The following is a 20,280-nucleotide window of genomic DNA, read 5'->3' as shown; positions in this document are numbered from 1 at the left end:
GACTTGATTAAGAATTGAAGTGATCAGTATCAGCTGAAGTTATAGGGGTGTCTTTATGGAGGAAGTAGGACTTAGATTTAGAGAGTGTTAGACCTGATGGAAATTTTAGAAGTTGTGTAGTCCAACCCTTTTTGTACAGGCCAGGGAGATGAACTGACACGCCCAGACATAATTCTAAAGAGTAACAGAGTCAAGGATTGAAGGCAAGCTTTTGATTCTCAGAACAGAGTTTCCACTGTGTGCAGAGGTGTCACTCCCAGGATGGACTAGCTTCGTTCCTCGGGATGTGGTTATTCTGTGCTTACTGTCTTCCTAGTCGGATGAGTGATGAGAACATAACCTTGTCCTTGTTTGTAAATAATGACAGTATGAAACACTGCATGCTAATAGCCAAAACTGGATGTATTTGGAAGATCAGGCCATGGAAATGAGCAGTGTTTGAGAGTGGAAGGATATAGTTGGGGTAGCTTAATAAAGAAGAGAAGATGGTGATGGCAGACAGTGTCAGGTGGGAAGGAGGAGCCTTACCCTGGAGCTCCTGGAATGCAAGACAAAGAGCTGAGGCTGACTTACCTAGGCAGATTAATATAATGTGGAGGCACATTATCTGGGTTCAAATCCTGGTTCTGACCTTGGTTTTAAGATCTACTTGGCTCATGCATAAAATGGGTACAATAATTGTATCCCTCCAGAGGAGAATAACTACTAGTCCTTTTTTTCCTTGAAAAGAGGATGAACGTGACAAAATAAGTATCATATCTTGGAAAGAGATGCCTAAAATGAAACTGCCCAATGGTTTGAAAACATTTCTTAAGAGAAAATTGGCATAATCCTTAGGAAGAAAAAGTATGTGGTGTAAAAATCTGAAGACATGAAGATGCTGTAAGCATCAAAGCATGGACTAGCTTTCTTCCACATGAGTGTGACGTCAGAGTAACGTTAGGTGATATGGAAAGAATAAGACTAACGTGAGGCGCACCAAAGGGTTGGTGAAAGGCTGGGGCTCCCATGTGTGTCTGTGTAGCGCCAACCTGTACCACAAGGTTCACAGGCCTGGGAAGGACACACATGCTGAGCAAGCAAGACTGACATTCACAAGAGTTTGGGGGCAAAGAATCAAACAGATTCTTGGATTAGGGAATAAAAGATGAAGTGCTCAATTAAGGAAATAAAATTCTGTGGTCTGAATGCTTGGGCTTGCATTCAGTTTCTATGACTTATTCACAAAGTCCCTCGTGGCTCTTACTAATCTACAGGTTTCCCCAAATCAGGTGTGCCTAAGAGCCACCTGTGGCCTTCACTTAATGCAAAGATTCTGGATTCTGATACTGCAACTCTGTGGTGAGGCCCAGGAGTTTGCAATATAGCAATTCCACAGGTGGCTCTGATGTAGATGCTTGTTGGATTGAACTTGGAGAAACCTGCTTAGAGAGACTGACCTGCTTTAAGCCTCACAATGTTCTCATCTATAGGATATCGATAATGATATGATAGCATTCTATACAAGTGTGGATTGAATTGTGTCTCCCAAAAAGACATGCTCAAATGCTAATCCCTGTGAATGTAATCTTATTTGAAAATAGGGTCATTGCATAAGTAATCAAGTTAAGATGAGGTAATAGTAGATTCAGACGGGCCTTAATCCAATGATTAGTGACCTTGTAAGAATGGGAGACAATACAGAGAGGGTAGGCAGCCACGTGAAGTTGGAGGAAGAGATTGGAGTGGTGTGTCTACAAACCAAGGGCCACCAAGGATTGCCTACAAGGACCAGATGCTAAAAGAGGCAATGAAGAATTTTCCCCTAGAACTTCCAGAGAAAGTGTGGCCCTGCAGACACCTAGATTTCAGATTCCATCCTTCAGAACTGTAACAAAATAAATTCTATGTTATTTTAACCCATTCAGTTTGTGGTACATGGTTATAGCAGCCCTAGGAAAAACATGCAATACCTTTCAGGGATGTAAAACAGCCACCTGGATTGTCATAATAGTAAATTGGTTCAGCATGGCTAGTGTAAGGGAGATGGCTGTGCTTTAGTCCGGAGTAGGCCAAGGTGGCTTTCTGGTGCAGCGTGACTCAGTGGGTTTGGAGCGCAGGTGTACAACTCCTCATGTTATGTAACCATGCCTTGTGAGACACATTAAGTAACCACTCACGTGAGTTCATCCTTGGCTCGGCATGACTATTGCCTGTAAAAGGTATAATTACCCTGCTGATGCTGTACATTTGGCTCGTACCCAGGTCAGCTTGCACCCAGGCTCACACCCTGGGTTTGTGCCCACAGTTTCCTTGTGTCCACGGCTCTCTCATACCCAGAGAGAGAGAGTAAAAGCCATGTCAAAACTGTCTATGATTCCTCTAGGGTTTTTCCAGCTACCCGCCACCCCACCAACTCCCCTTGGACCTCAGTTAAAAGTTAACAACTGACATTTTAAGAAGGTGAAAAGCGCTTATTTAGTTACTTGTCACATGGTGTCCACTCTCACGTGGGTATTTCTCATTCATCTTGGATAAATATTAACCTAGGTGTTTTGCACAATGTCCTAAGGGGTCTTGGGGAGAATGATAGGAATTTTGAAAGAACATTAAAATGAGTATGTGAAGATACAAGCTCTAGTTCATGGTTTGTGGAGAATGGCCACATCAAGCCAACTTCTGCCTCTCAATTTACTAGTGAAGATGAAGAAATGCCCTCTTTCTAGGTCTCTTGAAAGATCAATGTGATGAATATATCAAATATCTTAATAAACTCTGAAATGCTACACAAATCTAAGGAAGTATTTAATTATCTTTTAAAGTTTTCAATAGGTTTATACTTGGAAGTTTGCTAAAGGAGTCACTCTTAAAATACTACTTGATCCAGATCTTGCAACTCAGGGCCCTTTCATGTGAGGAGAAATTTCAAAACAGGCTGATTACAAACCATGGGGGGGTTGTAGGTGATGGGAAGGAGGGAGAAGAAGAGAAGGATTTTGTCGACAAAAGAGCATGTGTGCCCTTGAAGGGAGGGTTTTTGAAGATAGCATGGCGCCTGTCTCTGAGGCTACTCCAAGGACTGTAAGTGGGTCTTAGAGCACTGCCTGAAGCAGTAATGGCAGGGCGGATGCCACTCACTATCTCTGTGAGGTGTCGGGACCAGTATGCCAGGATGGGGGACCACAGGACAAGGACAGGGCTCTGCCTACTCCAGCAGAGTGGCTTTGGCCTGATACATGTTGGATATAGAACGATCAGGGGTGGCCCACAGGAGGCAGCAGTGGGGACAATGGAAACATGCCCATGTGCCACCCCATGAGGCCAGACCAGCCAAAGGGTGCTAGATCAGGACAGAAGACAAAGTGGGTGTCTGACACCATGCTGTTGTGGAAAGACTTATCCAGGGATGCTCATGATCCTAAGATACCTTTCTGGAAAAGGTTGAGTTTGGGGCAGACTCTAAGGTTGGGTGTGAGTGAGAGAGCCAGACAATGCCATGTCGAGTTCAACAATTCTCTCTCTCTACCTGATATGGGCTGGGTTGTGTCTCCTCAAAATTCATATGCTGGAATCCTAACCCCTAATTCCTCAGATTGTGACTGTATTTGGAGATTATTCTTAAGCACACCCTTAGAATGACCCTGCATGGCATGTGCACTTGAATGTTGTTTCAAGCTAGGGAATCGAAGTGGCCAACCCAGAGATTCATTACTTGTCTATGAGGAACATCTGAGCTTAAGCTGATCCTATGGAACATGGGCCATACAGGGGATTGAGGCCCTGAGTTTGGGGTTAAATGGGGGTTGCCAGGTGAAGGCTGTTAGTGGGAGGGTATTAAGTGAGAATGCTATAGAAACTGCCTACAGTTTGCAAGCAGTTGTGATTTTCCTGCCCAGCCCACAGCTGCTGCACCATTTCTGTATGTAAGGTGGTTCTCCTGTCCAACCCACCACCACTGGACTCTCTCCTCTGTATGTCAGCCCCTAACAAAAGCCCGTGTCTCGTTTACTGGCTCTGGGTCTCTTCTTTGACCTCTTGAACCTGGTGCCTTCCCTACTGAGGTTAATAAGGGTCTGGCACACCAGAGATGGGGCCTTTAAAGAGTAATTAATTTAATATGAGGTCATAGTGGTGAGCCCTAATCCAATTTAACTGATGTCTTTAAAAGACGAGGAAGTTTGGGCACACGGTGGAGAGACAGTAGACACCTGTTGCACTCAGAGCAAGACCGTGAAAGGACACAGTGAGAGGGTGGCCATCTGTAAGCTAGGAAGGCAGGCCGCAGGAAAACCCAAACCTGCTGACACCTTCATCTCAGACTTCCAGCCTCTAGAACTATGATAAAGTAAACCTATGTTGTTTGAACCACCCAATCTGTGGAATTTTGTTATGGCAGCCCTAGCAAACCAATACAAGGAGTCATCCTCCTGATTCTCTTTTAAACCCTAAAGGAGATTTCCTTCTGAGAGAAAAGAACTATTCCAAACAACGATGAGACCAGCCTCCTCCCTTTCCTTCCAGAGTCTCTGAGATGCCCAGGGGAATGGTTGATCTCTTTCCAGCTCCTCGTAGTCTGCAGAGTGAATGCAGAACTCCAAGTGTCAGGCTCCAGTGGAGGCGGCAAGCCATACTCAACCGAGGGAAGCACGACCTGATTTGAGAATAACAATGTCCGACTCTGGAATTAACAACAGGAAGGAATTTCATGAATACTTTCAGAAAGCCATATTGCTTACCCTGTGGGACACATGCTTTCAGTTTTGCCCCCATATTTGCTGTTAGTAAGAGATATCCCTGGGTGTCTATTCTCAGATTCAGCTACAGTTGGGAAAGAGAGCAGGTGACATTTTTTGTCTGCATTCAAGAATTCAGAGCACCTTTTTCTAGTTCCTCTGCTAATCAAACTGAAAGGGGACATGGATATTTCCTTTTGGTTTCCACCTTAAAATGTTATAAAGGAATGCAGCGCTGAGATTGGAAAGACAATCCCAGAGTGCAGAAGTAAATGAGTGGGGAAGAGTGAGATGGGGGAGAGACGGTGCATCCACAAGCTGCTCACTGCTGTGCCCAGTGGGTTCAATTTCTTTGAGGCCTCTAAGGATCCACGTAGAATTCACCTCTGGATTATTCCACCAGATAGTAGGAGGCTGGGCACTTATTCATAGAATCCCATCCTCCACTGAGTAGAAATGCTGCTGACCCTTCCCCCAAGGATCTGGTGAAAGCTATTTACTCTTATTCTCCTGCATCATTAGCCACTAGCCTGGATCCACTTACTCACAAGTGGGAGAGGATACGAAGTGTAAATGAAAAGAACAAAAAGTCCGTATGGTTTTTCCAACACAGAGACCATTTTTCTCATCATATTCCAAGATGCTGAACAAACTAGATGCAAGACTTCAGAAACTATTTAACAGCAAATTATTGAGTTGGGAAGCAATAATTAGAAAGGAAATGAAGAAAATGGACGTTGGGGGCCTTAATGTGAAATATGACATTGATAAATCAAAGGAAGCCTTGAATTAGAGATGTGGCTGTTTCAACTGATTACCCAAGATAACTCATATCCTCCATTAACCTCGTCCGTCTTGTTTTGCCTTTGCGAGGACAAAGAGTATCTTTGCAAATTGCCAGGCCACAGGATTGTGTCTCCCAAATGTTTATTCAAAGGGTGGGGGAGGAAGGGGATGAAGCAGTTGAAAAATAATTTGCTTGTTAAGCAGCCCAGAAGAATGTTCTCCTTTCCACTGAGTCTGGTGTATTTATGGGAAAGATAATACGAGAAGCTTATGATGGATTTGACAGTAAGGCAAAAGTAAACAATAAGCCCAGGCTAGAAAAAGTTAGGTTCACATACCTTTACTTTAGATGCTTATCCTAATAGTTGAGCATAAACAAAGTACCACAGGACTGTGCAAATGACCCTTCATGATCCTTCCTGATCATTCCCAAGCAAATGGGGTTATTTAGGGTACTCCGTTTTTCTGTCTTTTTTTCTTTTCCTGAGAAAGATGCCACTAGGGACAAAAGGCATGTTCAGACATTAGCATAGCTATGTGTGTCAAGATTGTTTTGATTCATGTAATGATGTGATGAGAGTCAAAAGAAGACCACAGAAGTGGGAATGGAAAAGACCCGACTGGATTATTCCCTTTCAGCCACTCCACCCTTTCTGGCAGGAGAGAGTCCCTCGACAGAAGATGTAACACCTGCCTTAGCCAAATGACCTAGGAGTCTGGAAAGTCTGACGATACGACAGGAATTTGAACTGGAGCCACGAGACACCTCACAAAACCCTGTGGGCAGAGGAAAGGGGTTGAGTTTGTTTTGTGTGTGTTTCCTGGGCGTTTTCTACATGTTTTGGTGCTTGTTTTATAGCGGGTAACCTTGTTCAAGTTCCCGGAGAATCCCTTCTGGCCGTTTTCCAGACATGGCTGCTCCCTTGTTAGGCTATCGATAAGTTGTTGCTTTTACGAGTAGAACTGACTGGTGCCTGGGCTCGGGGTAAGTTGGTTTGGTTTTCCTAGTGACCAAGTGACAGCTCAAGAGTCTTTGTTTCTGCTTAGCTCAGGGTCTGATTTTGCAAAAAGTCTGAAGGCCTGAGGTCTTCTAGAGCTAACATTGTCCACCAGAGTGTCTGTCTGCTGGGGGTTGCGACTCTTGCTCGCTCATCCTCAAAATTAGCTCTCATTCATCCTCAAACAGCCTCCATACTGTCCCCTACATATGCCCTTCTTAACTCCACCTTCAATCTTAACTGTGCACAGAATATCACTCTCCTCAATTGTGCTTTACGCTCCTCCTTATTATTCAAAATCTCACTTACATTAGTCTCTCCTGAAAAATTCTACATGTTTTCTATAAATTGAGAACTATGTAACCCATTATTTTCCCGATTCTTACCTTGGTTGCTTAAAAAAATCAGGGCTAAAACTAATGCATGTTCTTTGGCCTCTTAGTTTTTTGTTGACATGTTTGCTTTCTTTTCTTTCTATGTGTTTTCTCCTATTTCCATTTTAAGTTTTAATATGTGAATCATTTATTATATGCTTTCTTACGTTTTTTAAAATTGGAAGCAGAGGAGAAATAAAGCAAAAACAATAATAGGATATAGTTTACTTTTCTTAAGGGTCAGCTACAGAAATCAACTCCACCAAATGCACAGCAGGTGTGATATCTTGCTATGGGCCACCTTGGCCACCTGTAGGCACAGTGTGTGCACAGCAGGAGGTGGGCTCCAGTAAGAAGACACATGGCTTCTGCCCGGGGACAATAGACATTCTCCACCATGCTGCTTGGTGCACCTGCTAATCTCGTGGTTCTCAAAGTATGGCTTTCAGGTCAGGAGGATTAGCATCATCTGAGAACTTGTTAAAAATGCAAATTCTTAGGTCTCACCCCAGACCTGCTGAATCACAATCTCTGGAGAGAGGCCTAGCACTTTGTGTGTACTGAGCTCTCTGAGGATTCTGATGTACACTCAAGTCTGAGAACCACTTGCTAACCCATATTTTACATGTCAATGGAGACCTTTAGAGAAACTTCCTCCCTGATGTTTCTGTCCAGTTTGAACCTTGATGTACCAGGTACTTTTTATACAAGTTTGTTTCCCCTTGTGTTTTCTTGCTCAGTTTGAATCTCACTAGCTTCTTTTCATCCACTTGGGGGTCATTTCTCTGTGTTCCTTCTGCTTGGCCCAAGTGATTAGACACTGACCTAAAGTATCTTCTTGGATTCAGTAATTTGCCTCTTTCCTTCAACTTACACATTACTAAGGTTACAATTGGATTTTTCATTTCTATGTACTGCTCATCAGTAATTCCTTCCCTGGTGGCCCTGCTGATTTATAATATTGTCATTCATAGTTCCTGTGATTTTGAACTTTACCATAAAGATACGAACAGGCTTCACTTCTAATGCAAGACATCTGAGTAAAAGGTCAGTGAAACACAATACAACCACCTGGCTAAACTTCTGAAAGAGATTCATGGACACTCATGTGGGTGTGCAAATGCAGGAAATGTCCATGTAAGGAGCTATGAAACAATGAACATCAAAATTCCAACAAGGCAGGGAGTAAGAAAATGTTAACCTTGTCTTCTCCCGGCATGGGGCATTTACTGCAAGTATAGGAAGCAACTGTTGAATAAAGGATTTCTGAAAAAAGGGAGAAAGTCTAGTAGCATTCAACCTTGAAGTTAGCTCTTTCCTGCCTAAAACCAAGGTTATTTATAAGACTTCTCTACCATGTAACTGCAGAGAAATCTTTACTTTTCTAAGCAAAATTTTTTTTCTCATTTGACAGAGAGCAACCATAATGTAAGAAAACTACATTCCCCACTGCTCATGCATTTCTCAAATATGGCAGGATGCTTGTTGTTTTATTGGGAATTCTGAACAAACAGGCATTGATGACTGAGTAAAACTGGCAACCAAGGACAGAAGCAGTTGAAGACCTGCACAACTGAAGGCAGTGAGACAGGAAGCCTGTTGCTGCGTGAATGTGTTGCCATCTTACCACCTGTGGTGTTTAATACCCCCCTCTCCACTTCTCATCAGGCTCCAGCTTTGCTCCCTGTCACCAGGAAGGTCCAGTCCCTGCTAGCACAGGCTACATTCTGAACAGCTTGATGCCACCTCTATTGGCAGGACATGATAATTGTAATATTTAGGATTAATCTATAATGATCAAGGTGGAGACAAAGAGCAGTAATCCTAGCTCATCTGATGAGGCTTTTTAAAGGCTAACCCTCCAAGCCTGAGTTTTCTGAGACATTGCAAACATCAAACCTAATGTCCAACATTTTTGTGAGGCTGAAATGAAGAGTGTGCGTGAGGCACCTGGTACTGTACCTGGTGTAGTACACACTCCATAAATATTAAAGTCTGTCCCTGAAATCCTCAAGCAGCAAATGACAATATGGACATTTTCTTATCCATCTATGGAAATAATAGATTAATAGGGGCTGAGGGACATTGAGAACAGCCAGTTCTGCCATAGAAGAGCCATTAGGGCACATTTTGGCACTGCTCCACCATTAAGGCCATTGTTTCAACTATTTTCATCCTAGACTCTTAGTTTGACAAACACATATAGACACCAAAGGCAAGATTTTCACTCTTTTTTTGCTTACAGTTTTGCCTGTAAGTCGTGAAAATGAGAAAGAGAATGTTCATTATTTTATGTTGGATTCTGAACAAATAGGCATCAATATCTTAAGTAATTAATGTAACACATGTTTAGGCAAAATTGTGCTTGAAATATACAGCAGTCTGGATGTTACCACCCCCTTTGTTAATATGACCAACATAGGAAATGATGTATCTATGTGAAACATAATAAATTATCAGGAATATAGTCTGTTTCCTAGCTAAATATGTTAACCACATACTTTTTTTCTGTATCTGAAAACATTCATTAAACATCTGTTAGCAAATGGGCACAAACTAGTTTATATAGCCATCCCGTTCTGTGGGCTTGATTATGTTGATTTAACTGGAGGCAGACATGTCAACATGCTAGAACCAGGATTCTTCACCCTAAATGTTCATCAGGAAACCAAAATTATTCCTCAATCAATAGCTGTTCACAAGATTTTAGTCATAAAGTGTCCTGTGCCATCCTACGTTACTCACTTTTTTCTCCTCTCTATTCTAAGTGAAATCACCTAGCCCAGGAACCCTTCCCAGTGGGCAGTCACAGGGAGAAGTTTTGTTTCATGGCCAAGAAGAGGACATGCGAACCCAGACCAGCTATTACATAGGCTTATCAGGGGCTTACAAAGTGGTTTACTGTAAACAGAACCACTGAGACGCTTCAACTCCTTCTTGAACTAGGAATACAGAGAGAATGAGGCAGTTGACAATGAGAGTTGAGACTCACAGGATGTCATGTATAGAGGGAATTTATGGTGGCCGTAGTGAGCCATAGGCACTGAAGTGGGCCAGGGACAGAAAAAAGGGGACGCAGTAAAAAAAAAGCAAAGCAAACAACCAAGCAAACCAAGAAAAAACAGAGTAGAAAACACAGAAATCAGTTGATACCAGAACAGGAAAAAACAGATGCCTGGAATGTTTCAGTTGTATTAATACAAGAGCAGTAGAGCAGAGGTGTGGATCGTTGCTACTGAAGTCTTTAGAATATCCTTAGGCTCAAGGTCACCCTTCAAATCTACTGTCCACAAGGAGCTGGCTCCAATTATAACTCCTGGCTTCACCCACTCCTCTTCTTAGCACCCTCATGAGATTTTATCTTCCTTCTTACTCTATGTGTATTCTCAATAAAAGTAGCCCTTTTAATTGAACTAACTTGAGTCTCTGAAACTTGCAACCACAAAAATTAGCTCTATTTTATTTCTCAGTCATGTGTTTTTCCACATTCAAATATTGAATTTTATCACAGATTTAGGCTCTGAACTCTTTTTGCCTCTTTGTGTTAAATGAAGAGGTGGTGCTTCCTAGGATTCTAGAAAGTAGCATAACAAAACAGTAACTGGAAATTCATTATGAGTTTTTTGGCTTTTCACAAATTGTAGTCCCCATTTTGCCATTCTTCTACAAATTTGGCTTCATCGTTTCAAGTTTCCCTGTGAGTTTTCTCAGCTCTGGTCCTAGCTGGCCCACATATCTTGTTAAGATAGCTCTGAGTCCCTCTATTCTCAATGTCAGGTTAACTCATGTGCAAAAGGACCACAGTGAAGTCAGGTGCTGCCTTGTGACTGTCATCTTCCAAAGAAATGTTTTTAGTGTTCTTATTATAAAAGTTATATATGCTTATTGAAAAAAATAAGAGACAGCAGAAGAATAAAAAGAAAAAATTGTCTATACTTAGAGGAAAATAATCATGGTTAAAATGTATTCTTTTATCCTAATTTCTTTGTACATGTTGAGAAATAGTTGAGATCATAGGGGATATATGTTGCTGAAGCCTCATAACTTACTTAGCACCATAATATAAACATCTTTCCAAGCTTTAAAAAACTCTTTGTAAACATTAGTTTTAATCATGGCACAACAGTCCACCAAATGGAATTTCATCACTTACAATATACTCGATAATTCCACAGTGTTAAACATTTGTTTACAATATTAGGCTAATATAAATAATTATGTAATGGACATCTAGTCCATGTTTTGAATGATTGTTTTCAGATGGATTTCTGAATGTGTAGCCACTGGGAAAGAGTGTACTTTAGCATTTATAAGGCCATTTAAAGGCTTTTTTTTTTTTTAAGAAAAAACTTAGAGGCTGTTAAGATTAAACAGCTTGTCCTCTATGGCATCTAACCAACTATCATGAACACTGGATGGCTGGATAGCTATCCTGAGACCAAGATGTCAGATGCTCCAATGACTAAGGCTGTTTGTACCCCTACCAAATTTTGTGGTTTGGAAATGTCACACAGTCATAGCCTGATTTTCTACTCAGAAACTTTGACTAGATGAGCAATCTTGGCTCACCTCAAGTAAGAGTTAGATGAATTCGATTTCTGTGTTGGGTCCTAAACAGATTGTTATTAAAAGTGAAAATATGTATCAAAAGTGTTTACATATGCATCCATATAAAATAGCCCTCTCCATCTTCAAGACCAGTTGTGTGGCAGGAGATGGGAGAGGAGCTCGGACTGGTAAGAAAAAGCTCTGCATGACCCAATCCCACCTCTGCTTCTAGGAGAGGAATCTGCATTTACCTTCTACATATTTGTCCTCTGAATGAACTACCTTTTGAAGAAATTGTACTTGGGAGCTGGGTGGGGGAGGGGGTAGGAGGAATTCAAAAGCACCAATCTCAATATAGGTTTGTAAAAGAGAAGCTGAATACATTTAGCTGCTTTTTAATTTTATTGTAGTCACATGACTTTGTTTGAAGAACAATCCATTTTCAAACTCTCTAAAAATACAACTTTTAATGCATGTATCAAAATACATAAAGAGAAATATAAGTGATAAGAGGATTTATGACTTGTTATTTAATTTTCTTTTCAACATCTTTTTCTTTCTTTTTATTTTTTGAGTTGGGGTCTGGGTTCAACGGATCCTCCCACCTCAGCTCCAGAGTCTCTGGGGTTACAGGTGCATGCCACCATATCCAGCTAATTCTTTTTTGCACAGATGGAGTCTCACTGTGTTGCCCAGGCTGGTCTCCAACTCCTGACCTCAAGCAATCCTCCTGCCTTGGCCTCCTAAAGTGCTGGGATTACAGGTATGAGCCACTGCATCTGGCCGATCAACATCCATGTTTAAATGATTTTTAAAAATATTCCGTGTTGGATAAGGGCCTTTTATGTACAAACCTCTAGAAATTCTATTACTGAGGCATTGTGGTACTTGTAGTCTTCTAGAACTGTTTCTCAAACTGTTTCTCAAACTGTTTCTCAATGACATAAAATGTCCATGAGAAAACAGCAGCATCCCACAGAAAACAAGTTACGGAAGCTGCAGTTGTTCATTCATTCACTCAACAGACATATTTGAGGGCCTCCTGTGTACATGTGTTGTGCTAGATGCTGACTATACAATATTAACCAAGGCCTAGCTTTTGTCCTCAGGAACTTACAGCCTTGTGAGGAAACATGCACAACAAAAATAAAAATAGCACAGGGTAAATGTTAACATGGAAACTTTGTGGGGTGAAGTGGGAAGAGAGAAGAAATGTACATCTCTTAGGAAGAAAATGGGAAAAAATTACAAGGAAGGAAAAATTGAGCTGAGGACAGGGCTGGGTTCATGGCATGCATATGTCACCTAAAGCCAGCTTCTACAGCGTCTCATGCTTGGCTCAGTGCTCTACTCTTGCTATCTTGAAATTCTTCATACTTTTTAAACAAGGGGACTGTATTTTCATTTTATACTGAACCCCCAAAATTATGTACAGTAGCTGGTCCTGGCCAAGCTAGGTGATGAAGTGGGTGAAAGTTTCTTAAGCAAATGGAGTAGTAAGAGATGGAAATGTAAAAGAATGGGAAATGTAAAATCTACTGAGTTGTGTAATTTGACTAAGTTACATGTTGGGGTGGAGCTGGAAGTGTGGAGATGATGAGGTAAGGCAAATCGTAGGACCTGGATCTTGAAGGGTCTTGGGTTTGTTGCAAAAGAGCTTAGATTTTATCCCATGAGTGATATAGTCATTCAAAATTTTGACTGAGTAAGTAGCAAGAGTACATAGAATGAGAAAAGCAGCAGGCCTAGCAGTGCACTCTGGAGAAAATTAAAATACAAGGCTTGGGTAGGGAAATTGGAATCAATAAAGTAAAGAGAGAGAATGCATGAAAGGCTACATGACTGGGAGAGTAGCATTACATACTAACCAAAAAAACAAGCTTTAATCAGTTATTTTTAAATTGACAAAAAAAGTTCTATATGTTTGTCATATACAACATGATCTTTTGAAACGTGTATGTTGTAGAATAGTTAAACTGAGCTAAGTAGCATGCATTACCTCAAATACCATTTTTTGGTGGGAAGAATACTTCAAATCCACTATCAGTGATTTTGAAGAATATTTTTTATATATATATATATGTATATACACACATATATTTTTGAGACGGAGTCTCACTCTGTCGCCCAAGCTGGAGTGCAGTGGCTCAATCTCAGCTCACTGCAATCTCCGTTTCCCAGGTTCAAGCGATTCTCCTGCCTCAGCCTCCTGAGTAGCTGGGACTACAGGCTCATGCCACCACACCCAGTTAATTTTTGTATTTTTAGTAGAGATGGGGTTTCACCATGTTGGCCAGGATGGCCTTGATCTCCTGACCTCATGATCCGCCTGCCTTGGTCTCCCAAAGTGCTGGGATTACAGTCATAAGCCACCGCACCCGGCCAGAATATAATATATTCTTATTAACTACAGTCATGTACAATAGATATGAACTTATTTCTTCTGACTGAAATTTTGTATCCTTTCACTTACAAGTTTTTGAAAGGAAGGGGCAGTCAACAGCAGCAGGGAAGGGGTGATTGCCTTGCTCATCCTCATGGCCCAGTGCAGCTGCACCTTAGCCATGTTCCTGTCCTCTTGGTCCGGGTGTTCTCCCTAGTCCTCTCACCTTCCTTTGTGCATGTCTCCTGTGGGTTTCTCTTTACCATTCCAAAGTAGTCCCAGGCATCCTAAAGGCACTCCATCCTTCTATCTGGCAAGGATTGGGCGAGAATAGATGAAAACTCAAAGCAGAGGCTGACAGATCACCAGCTTGCCATGATATGTGATTTAAATCAGCCCAAACCACCCATGCAAGTACCATGCTTTGGGTGTCAATCAAAATAAGTACTTGGCTTCACACTCCTGTGTCTTCATGCTGTTGTGTTCAACTTTCTCCTTTCACCTTACAATCTGCTTCACTTCTGCAGCCCCTGCTTCCTGGGGTTCCTGGTCTTGTTGCCTCTCTGCATCCACTCTTTGCCTTGGGACTTGGCAGAGCAGCCACTCTTGGTGTTCCTGAGGACGTGCCTTCCTGCACCTCCTGGTTCCTTGCATTTCTGGCTTGCCTGACCTAGGTTTGAGCCCTTGGATCCCACTGGAATGATTGCTCACTTGGTTTGCTGCCATCAACCCTATCCATCATGATGGTGACACACACTATCTTGTTCTTGCTGCTTTTCGAAACCCCAGAGTCAAACCCACCATTTAAAATCAATAATACAAAAGCTATGTCCCTTGTCTTGTACACTTTGACATTCTCCACAAGATGATCCTTTATTGAAGTCCCTTCAAATGACAGCCTGAGGCTGAATGGAGGACAGGAAGGTTGTCCTGAGGATACTTCGGGTGGGAATTTTACGTCAATCTTGTCTTCATTTACTCCATCATCTCAGTTCTTGTGTGACTCTGCTGGGTGGGTTCTCTGTATAAGTGGCCTCTTGCATGAGTCATTTCTCAAGCGAAAATACATTTCCAATGGTTCATTTTCAAGCTTTAAGATAGCATTTTGAACTTTATATACATATAGATACAAGCTTATATATATAATACCCACACATATATATGCTGTATATGTGAAGTACACAATTTCAGAAATCCTTAATTTCTCACATACTTATTTGGTAGTAACATTAAGGGATTATGAAAACATTTTCATCAGACACAGATCCAAATGAAAAAAATAAAAGGGAAAAACACTATAGAAATCCCTGGCAAGGCATTGGGTAGTAGGTGCCTGGTATCCATCTAGCTAGACTAGTGTGTACATCTGGATATGATACAAGTTTTGCCTTCCTAAAAAAGGTTTGGAACTTTTTTGTTAGGAAGGAATGCAGGACAAGATCTTGGTTTCTTAGTTTGGACAAGCTTCCTGTTGAGTGGTTGGAGCTGTGCTAAGAAGCTGTTTTAAGAGTGTGCATGTGTGCAGGAGGTAAGGACCCAGGCCTGGGAGAGGAAGTGAAGGACAGGCAGAGGTTATGACAATGGGAGGATTCACTTGCCTTGCCATGCCAAGCCTCAGCTGGTGTAGCCTCCAGAGGTCATGTGAGGGGCATCTGTTTCATTGGATTTAGAATGATAAAAAAAACTATGGTCTCTTGATAATTATTTGCCTTAAAAAGAGCTAAATAGTGGCTTTCAATAAATAGTATATTCTCTTAGTTTTTTTCTATAATATAAAATATGAGGCAACATACAAGAAAAATCCATCCAGGTTTCCATTAGTCTAAAATGCTTTGCCAATTGTAACTTTTCTCAGGGGCTTTTTCTAGAGGCCATTGGGCCAATTATTGTGCCCTGGAAATGTGCGAGGGAAGAGCTCACAAATCCCCCCTGAGATCTGTATCGACTCATCCCTTAGAGACAGCAAACAGCATATCCCTAAGCCCTGAATATCTTCCTGCCAAACTCCTCTGGGTGCCTGTGTGATAGACATGTGTCTGATCCAAAGGGTGGAGGCACCTAACTCCACCCCTCACTACCATTTTCCTTTCAGTCATGTGCTTTCAGCTGCACCTGTTGTCATGCTTAGCCCTATAACTGTTTACTTTGATCTCATTGAACTTGCTTGTAATAACTTCTGCGCATTCATTGGACAATCCATTACCAGACCCACACAATATTCTTAAGAAATGCGTGGTTTAGTTTGAGTAAATAGGCAGGTGAGATATATTTGTAGAGCTTAAAAATAATGAGCTGTTCGGTCAATATGTCACCCTACACAGATAAGCAGCTGATCTTGTTAAATATATATATATATATTCTGAAAGTTCATAGGGAATCACTGAATTCATGCAAGTAAGTAGATTGGTTTTCAAATTACTTGTGGTGAAAATGAATTTATTCATCCCTTAAATATACCTAATAAATAGCTGCAAATGGGAGAATTGCTTACCTTGAGTTTTTAAACAATTTAATTCTGTATTTATTATAGGATAATGCTCTGGTAAGAACGTAAAGCATTAGTTTTGGGAAAAAGAAGATTTACTATTTTCCACTCACTGATCCATCAAGGAAGACTCTACTCCAATGCTCTGCTCCTTGTTCATCTATGAAACAAATTATAAGAGAGAATATGGAGTGGACAACGGATGCACCCAGCTCAGTAACTAACAATGTCTAAGTCAGTGCCCTGGAGCCAATCTGTTCCTCCTCTCCCCACCCCCATAAATAAAGGTAATGCAATTTCCATCACTTTGAAAGTCCCTTTTAAATTCTCACTTGAGAATTACTGAGTTAGTGCAAAATGCATACCCTAACAAAACAAAACAAAATAAAGCAAAACCAAACAAATGCCTTGAGTTCAGTGTACCTACAACCAGATGTAAAGTTTAATTTTTGAGGCAATGGTGTCATAAAGCACCCAATCACTTCTGCTGAGATAAAATTAACTCATTTGCACATCCCACTCCATAAGACTCCATGTGAACGACCTGTCCCATGCACCTGTTGAGGCACAGCTTGGGGTGGACACCAGGCAAGATTCCAAGATAGGCTAGGACTGTGGGCAGAAAACCAGCAGGCATGCAGGTCCTGTCCATGAGAGTTTGGGCCCAAGTGCCCAGGGCTATTAGTCAGAATAGGCACCCCATTTCCCCTGCTGCTCACTCCTTCAAATGGAACGAGTGTGCCAGTGACCTTGGTGTGCAGGAATTAACACTTGTAGCTTAAGCATCGGGCAGTCTGAGTTCAGATGCCAGCTGTCTAGAGGGATGCTGAGAAATGCCAACAGCCCAGAGTCTGAAGATGTGGAAGATCCAGGTCCTGAGGGAAACTGAGCTGGGTGTAGCCCTGCCCCTGGGAGACCTGGGAGATGGGACCTGTAGTGCCAGCTCATTCCCAGGCAATTGGAGTGAGCCCTGCACACAGCAATACATCAAATTTTGAGAGATTCTTATTTTATCAGACACTAATACTGCTGATTCCTTAAGTGACTTTTTAACAGTTTCTAATTGTCAAGAAATGAGGCAGTATCTTTCATTCTAAGAGCCTAACCCCTCATGAGTTTAAAGAAGACTTTTTAAATTGTAAAAATAATATAATGATAAAGCAAAAACTCAAGCAGTGTAGATAGGCAGCAGATAAAAAGTAAGTCAAATCAGTTTCTAATATATTTATTTTGTATATACACTAAAATATGGTTCTAATATTTTTTCAATCTTAATCTTGAGTAGTCTAAGGAGAAAATTGTATCATGTCATCTGTAAAAGTGATAATTGGTATCCTTTCCAATAGCCTTTTATATCATATTTACATAGTTATACAATTTATATTACACACACACACACACACACACTCACACCTGATAGAGTTGGCTTTTCTTTTTTTTTAACCTGATTTTAATGGAAATGCTTCTAGGATAGCATATCCCAAAAAGGTGTATATTAAAAATTGTTCAAAAGAAGTTTAATGTGAGTATTGTGAAAAAGTTCTGCATTCTCAAATAAAAGTGGTAGAAAACACTATATTTAAGAGTTAAACTTGGTGTTTGGATTTCTCAGAGCCTTTAATAGGCTAATTAGGACTTTAAGGTGACTCTCCAAGGGGAACTGGTCTGTTTGGCAAACTTGTCCTTGACCTCAGGACATATGTACATGAAACTGTTATTAATCTTTTAGTATGTAATATATCACGAACATCTTCCTGTGTTGTTAAATATTCTTCTACAACTGTTTCTAATCAAATATATGGAAGCTGTTAATTTTCTTAGACTCCTAACAGTTTTTGCTTTACATGTTTTCAGGGGCAGTTCAGATTTGTGGGCCTGAATTTTATACAATTTTAGGAGTCACTTTTTAGACAAAGAGTACAAAGTTAGAAGCACAAAATTGTTAGTATGCCTGTTTGTTTTCTGCTGCTATATCTTGAATGGGAATGTTGTCTGCAATGAACACAAAAATCTCTCTCTCTCAGTATCTTTGCTTTATTTGATATTAAAATTGATCTCCCCGCCTTCGCTTTTCTATCTTTGCTTTATCATTTTGTTTTTGTCAGCTTCTCTTGTATTTATTAGAAAAATATGAAAACCAAAAGAATTTGCCTTGTAATAAGATACATTAAATTACTTCTGAAAAGGTTTCATGTCATCCACAAATTAAGAGCTGATTCAGAAAAATTTTAATAGTAGCAATAGTATTTACAGAAACAACTATAATACTAACAGTGGCTACTCACTATGTGCCAAGCATTGAGTTATCTACTTAATATGGATTATGTTTTGATAGCACAAATCCTATAAGATACGTACTACTAATATTCACATTTCATAGATGAGAACGCTGACGCATGCAGTATTAGACAGCCGTGAGTGTGGAGACAGATTCACACGGAGCCCACTGAGAGTCTGGCCTTTTATGAGGAAGCTTCCTCCTTCTCTTCAACAAGAAGTCCGGGTCTGCATCGCCCTGCTGAGGATGCTAATATGCAAACGCAGTGAGTCTACAGATTACAAGTGTAATAACATAATGGAATATTTTATATAAAATCTTGAAACGGACAAATTTCACATCAGGAACTGTTAGCATAATGTCATGTGATTCTAATGCCTATTAAATTTTAAAGATCAATCAATAAATTATAAATTAACAAATAGTGACCTACAAACGTCTAAGTGAAGGTGGGGCTCCGGGGAGGGGGAGAGAATTTGAAAAGTCTGCTCGACCCCTTGGCAGCGATTCCAAGGCTAAGGGAAGCTCCCTCTCAGGTGCCTGACAGCAGGAGCAGCCGGATTTTGGAAAGGGAGGAGGCCGGGACGCATGCAGCTTGGTGGGGGCTGTGTCCGAGGTCCGCAGGGAGAAGGTGAGCGACAGCCCCAGCAGGGACCTACTGCTGGCGCCCACTCCCCGCGGCCGCTGGCCAAGTGTGGGCTCTCGGGTTCGTTTCCACCCAGCGCGGCGGTGTTACTCGGAGAAGGAAAATAAATGTCTGCGGTTGCTCTGCCGGGCTGCGGGGGCGGTGCCCTGGAAGGAGGGGCTGTGCATCTGCACCATTTCTAGGAATGTCCGCCCTCTGGGAACCCAGCCCTGAAGTGCTCTGAGAATGAGCCATGTTTACGGAAAGCCTCTGTCTCATGCTCCGCATTCTCTGTTCTGATTCTGACCACAGCAAGAGTGGACGCTCTCCACGCCTGGAGATTCCCATTCCAGCTTAGCCTTGCCAGGCAACCATTCTTATCAGGGCTGCAAGATCTTTCCCCTTGAGACCCCAAGGTCCCTACATACCCTCTCAAGGGCTTAAGCTGCTCTGATCTCAAAAGGCATGCATTAGGGTGCCCCCTCTGCAGCCTAACCACTTCCCACACTGCGGAGCAGAGCTGCTAGCCAGCCCTCTCATTCCTGCTTGCTTTGGCTAGCTTACAACACCCCAAATCACACACACCAAATGCAGGTGGCTCTACCTGGGAAGGGGAAACGATTTATTGTGAGCGGCGTTTTGCATGTTGCTCAGTGAGATGAAGGCAAGCTCTGAGGAAAAAATTCAGCTTTTTGTTTGGCCTCTTATCTTTGAAAGTATAATTAATGAATCCACAAGTAGAGCATTTACCTGGACATTATAAAATACTTTGGATTTTCCTAGCCTCTGTGCCATCCCGCTGATGAACCCTGAAGCTCTCTTTTTCATTATGTGTCTCAGAGCAGGCAAACTCCAGGAAGCCCGTGCTGGCGAACGCTTCCCATCAGACAACTGTCTGGAGCCACCATTTGAAAATATCCCCAAGGCTATTGTATTCAACCTTTACTTAAAGATCATTTCTATGAGGCATCCAATTTCTGCGGCTCTCTTGGGCTGCGGTTTAAGACAGGCTTCACAGTATTTACTGTTTATAGTTTTGAGCTGACAGCTATTTAAGGGCAAGAGATTTCATCTGCCACCATGTCTCACAG

General features: G+C 41.6%; 1 long non-coding RNA gene across 2 annotated transcripts in view; it reads left to right on the top strand.

The window, feature by feature from the left end:
- Nucleotides 1-18,980, top strand: part of LOC129060328 (uncharacterized) — a 79,573-nt gene extending 60,593 nt beyond the window's left edge. For both annotated transcript variants that reach the window (XR_010140841.1, XR_010140842.1), the window contains 3 exons: nt 12,091-12,181; nt 16,332-16,573; nt 18,667-18,980. This is a non-coding gene — a long non-coding RNA (uncharacterized LOC129060328). The remainder of the gene's footprint in view (nt 1-12,090; nt 12,182-16,331; nt 16,574-18,666) is intronic.
- The last annotated feature ends 1,300 nt before the right edge of the window (nt 18,981-20,280 follow it).

The sequence above is a fragment of the Pongo abelii genome, chromosome 6 (genome assembly GCF_028885655.2).
Source record: "Pongo abelii isolate AG06213 chromosome 6, NHGRI_mPonAbe1-v2.0_pri, whole genome shotgun sequence".
NCBI lineage: Eukaryota > Metazoa > Chordata > Mammalia > Primates > Hominidae > Pongo > Pongo abelii.
This window is presented reverse-complemented; position numbering and strand designations above follow the sequence as displayed.